Source organism: Tiliqua scincoides, chromosome 5 (genome assembly GCF_035046505.1).
Source record: "Tiliqua scincoides isolate rTilSci1 chromosome 5, rTilSci1.hap2, whole genome shotgun sequence".
NCBI lineage: Eukaryota > Metazoa > Chordata > Lepidosauria > Squamata > Scincidae > Tiliqua > Tiliqua scincoides.
In genome coordinates this window covers 53,684,952-53,689,813 of record NC_089825.1, presented here as the reverse complement: position 1 = coordinate 53,689,813, position 4,862 = coordinate 53,684,952, and the positions used below count along the sequence as shown (strand labels likewise).

Genomic DNA, 4,862 nt, shown 5'->3' with positions numbered 1-4,862 from the left:
AAGTACTAACTAGGCCTGACCCTGCTTAGCTTCCGAGATCATGGTATAAGCCTACAGCACCTGGTATTCCCAGGCAGTCTCCCATCTAAGTACTAACCAGGCCTGACCCTGCTTAGCTTCCGAGATCATGGTATAAGCCTACAGCACCTGGTATTCCCAGCTGGTCTCCCATCTAAGTACTAACCAGGCCTGACCCTGCTTAGCTTCCGAGATCATGGTATAAGCCTACAGCACCCGGTATTCCCAGGCGGTCTCCCATCCAAGTACTAACCAGGCCTGACCCTGCTTAGCTTCCAAGATCAGACGAGATCAGACATGTGCAGGGTAACAGCTGCTGCCTTGTGGGAGTTGATTCCACAGATGTGAAGCCACAACAGAGAATGCCCTCAAGAGGTTTTAGATTTTGGTTTGATTGCAGTTCATAAAAAATTTATATATCTCTGACTTCCTGCAGCTTCTCCTAACATACTAACAAACTACCCTGCTTTGGTTCTCCAGCACTAGCTGTCCACCACTACTGTAGAATTCATCACTGCAATCTGCAACAGACATCTATAAAACCATGGCGCCTGCAACAATGAATCCAAGTCATATTCCCATGTGAGCAAGAGAAAGAATTCAGCAGCTATCAGTAGTGCTGGCATTTGTGAGGTGAGCAACTCACCTCAGCAGACTTGCAGCCCAATCCTATGCATGTCTACTCAGAAGTAAGTCCCATTACAGTCAATGGGGCTTACTCCCAGGAAAGTGTGGATAGGATTGGGCTGCCAGTCAGCTCTCACTAACATGTCCATGCAAGAAAGGTACAAGCAGCTGTTGTGCAGTGTATAACTTGGCAGGGAAACAATAAATACATTTGTGTGGCTGTTGAGGAGTCACGGAGTGTTCAGTCTTCATGTCCAAACTGCTTTTAATTAATTGCTCTGTTGTGGTGAAAGACACCCAGCAAACATGGCACTTGTACTTTGGTAGCCTTATGGGAAGAAATGAACTGGTGTATCAAGCAGTTTCCATAATAACTGCCATTTATATGTGCCCTTAAATCTAGAGCAATATCAGTAGGGAGATGAAAGTTATTGTGCACTACTTCCAGAGCACCTGCAGTGTTATCTCTTACTCATTTTTTCCAGGTCTCTTTTACTGCTCACTTCAAGTCATTGCCCTCCCTCATCCTGGCAGGAGATGGTCCTGGCTTTCAAGGAAAATAACCCTTGCATTTTGGGCAGCTTATACTCGTTACAAAGTATTGTGCAGAGCACAAAGCCAGGCCAACTCCTTTGTAATGGTATTATGCCAACCAAAGCATACCCTCAGAGTTTGAAGAAAGTTCAAACAAAGCTAGATTTGAAATGTATGGGAATGAAGATGTTTGCGTTATATTCCTGTTCAAGGAAGCTCTCCCAGTGCACTACTCTAACCCTGTAGCTAAAGCCAGGAAGGCCTTGACTTCTCTTTCCTTCCAAGCCTGGTAACTCCCTGTGCAACAATGAAGCTGCACCGGTGGGGCACACACTGTATCCCCTAGGGGAGTTTCAGGCCCTGGAGTTATTCTCTTGCCCCGGGGTAAGCCCTCATTGCCCTGCTGGTTCTACTTAGACCTGCACCAGCTCTACAGCTGGCACTGAATGGACCTGGGAAGCTGGATTGATGCCAAAAAGGGGATAGTATATCGGTGGAGCCACTGCCATCAATTGAGGCATCTTCCAAGCCTCAATCTGCCCTCCTCCCCACCTCCATCACATCCCCCCCATGCTGACTTACTCGCGTGTGGACCTAGCCGCTGCTTGCAGTGGTAGCCAGGCAACGTGGAATGGTATGTTATGCTTTGTGATAGCCATGAAGGAGTTGATGCTGCTGGAATGCTAGCATCATTCCAACGTAAGGCCCTACTAAGACTGGGCCGCTTGATTTACAACTTTGTCTTCCAGAAGCTGTTTAAGAGACCAACTTAAGTAAGTACCACTAGCCCACACAGTGCCTTTGTGCAAATTAGAAATTAGAAAGTGCCTTTTCTCACTGCTCTTGCCAGCAGAAGTGACATTCCACCTGCATCCTCCTCCTGTCTAAGATATGAATGGTGCCCCCCCCTTAGATGTGGTGCCCTTGTGCAGTATACAACCTGCACAACTATACACAGCAGCCCTACCATCTTGTTACAGTTAAACACATTTGTATGCATCACAATATGCCTGCTAGAAAGAGTTTGCTTTAACAGCTACCCTGAAACAAAGCTATGTTTGAAACCCCTCTCACTTTTAATTAAACATTTGGAGAATTCAGGTGTTTCCTATTCCTATTTGTAGATAAATTATAGCTGTGGGCAATTTCTTCCTCCTACCATATCTGGACAAGAGTTAGGATTTATATATGTCTTCCTCTTTAGCTAGGCTGCAGCAATTCATGCCAGACAAGCTGCTGCACTGAGAGATGAAGAAGCTGAAAGCAATACATTTTATTAGACTAACGGCAACATCCTATCTTTGAGATATGCCAGCATATCTCTGTGAATGCTGTGCTGATGTAACTGAGACACCAGTGCAACTAAACCAGCAGAGAAGCCAGAGCTGGACAGAGATCAGGGCACCAACGGGGGAGGTTGGTGTATGGCATATTCTAATTGCCCCTTTGGGTAATGAACATGCCCCAATGCCAGAAAAATGATAAACCCATAGGGCACAATGAGAAAGGGAAAAACATCAGGAAATTGCATATTCCAACCCTGTTTACTTCCCTAGATGTAGGATAGTAGACAAACTACACAGCGCTGCCAATCACAGCATTTCAGCCCCTGAAGATTTATAACCTCCTGCAAGGGAGACCATAAATCAGATGAAAGTGATGCCCTGAGCCAAGAGCTCTCTGGTCAAAGTAACGCCATTTTATCACCAGCTCTGACTCTACTTCTGGCCTTAAAGATGCTTGTTAGCAAGAAGCTGCAAGCCACCCTTCACCCAATGTCTTGTCCTAGAGTTAGCAGGGCCTCAAGGGTCAGTCTGCAACAACAATACCCCAGAGTAAGGGCAACCTACATCAAAGTGCCTGTGGTCTCTTATCTCTCCAGTACAGTCCTGCTCACTATGGTGAAGAGTGGAGGGATAGGCCAGTGAGTGGGGGACTGGGCAGTGAAAGTGGAAAATTACTGGACACTTGTCCCCTTAGCTTTGAGTTGAAATGAGTATATAAAGCTAGCTGCGTCCAGCTACACTTGCGCATGACCTGAGGCAACTGGCCTCCTTGTTGCCTTGCTTTGGTACCAGCAATAAACAAGCTGTTTTCTGCTATACCTTCCCTCAGAGTGTTAAACTGGTATGTAGCACTCTGGGTAACGAGCCGCATGCTGCCTTTGTGGGTTCAAGGGCAACAAAAGGCACATGGCATGAGCTTTACATCTCTGGTCATAGGTGGGGCACACACTTTGAGAGAACACACACACACACACACACACACACACCCCTTGATGATGGGAACTATGGGAAAAGGAACCTGGCACATGGGAGGGAGCACTTTGAACAAATCATTCACAGCTCTCAAGACATGTGTGGAAAGAAACCCATTGCCACCCATCCCCACAGAATTCTCATTGCAGGGACTGGGCCTGAGGAGGACCTCACATACAAACACTCAAATGGAACTTCCATCACCCCAGCAGGAAGTATATGTGAGTCATGCCCATCAAGCTGTCACATTGGATTGCCCTAGGATAATGCTGTGGTCCAGGGTTTGAATATAGGACTCTGGGGTCCTGTGCTCATCTGGGATGATGGTCTCACTGGAAGGCTCTCCCTGTGCCTGGTCCCCCCAGCCAGGGATGGTGGCAGGGGATGGACATACCAGTTTCTTTCCCCATTCATCTGCTGATTCTGTGCAATGGAACAGCAGAGAACAGGTAAGGGTGATGTGTATCATTTCTGTCCCCTAGGTTTCCACCAACAGTGGACTCGGGTGAGGATGGTAGGGAGCCCCCCCCCCCATTTTCCCTTTCTTGATGTGGCAGGTGTGGTCACACCACTAGAGCTCCCACCAACTGAGGTCACACCACTTGTGATTCCTTCAGCTGTGGCCAGGCCATCTGTGCCCCCTGCAGCTGTGGCCATAGAGCCTGTGTCCCCAGCAGAGGTGGCTGTGGAAACAGACAACTGGCTTGCAAATTCTTCCATGCACAAGTCTCATTATTTTATCAATAAAGATTTATGTTAGGTCAATATATACCCAAAATTTAGATCCTGTGCAGCAATATCTTCAGTGTTTTCTGTTGTTTTTTTTTTTGGATAGGGGGCCCAGAGAAATAAGAAATCTGTGTCATGGGTGAGATGGAGTAGAAATCCCCAGTGCTGATTTCTAGCCTTTCTGTTGGCCCTACAGCGGCTTCTGAAGTTCTGGGTTCTTGTTCTGGATTGGATTGTCTGAATGCCCTGACTCCATCTGTGAAGGTCACATCATTTTCCATTGCCTGCACATTTCCATTGCCTGGAGCATCTTGTTATGCTGGTGTCCACCCTGACTATACCTTCCTGATTGTTCCCCAGCTTGAACTGAAGTCAAATATCTGCCCTGTGGTTTCTGATTGATACAATGAATGCTCCAGACTTATGTTAGGCTCTCTCCCAGACCAGATGCACAAATGCTACTGGATGCCACTTTGACCTCTCCCATACATTATCTGGACCTCATTATTGCCATTATATAATAGTGACTTTGCAGATACATTAAATTGTGTCTCTTGCATACACATGGTCAAAGATGTGAAAAATCTTCAGAAAACCTTTTCTTGAACTCCAGCTCCTATTCAACGTCTTTCCCTACAACAGTGGTTCCCAAACCTTTTTGACTGGTGACTCCCCATTAGGGTTACAATCCTATGC

The 4,862-nt window shown here is 46.7% G+C and overlaps 1 pseudogene; it reads right to left on the bottom strand.

The window, feature by feature from the left end:
- Window positions 1-222: 222 nt before the first annotated feature.
- LOC136654964 (5S ribosomal RNA) lies at window positions 223-339 on the bottom strand (annotated as a pseudogene).
- Window positions 340-4,862: the final 4,523 nt, after the last annotated feature.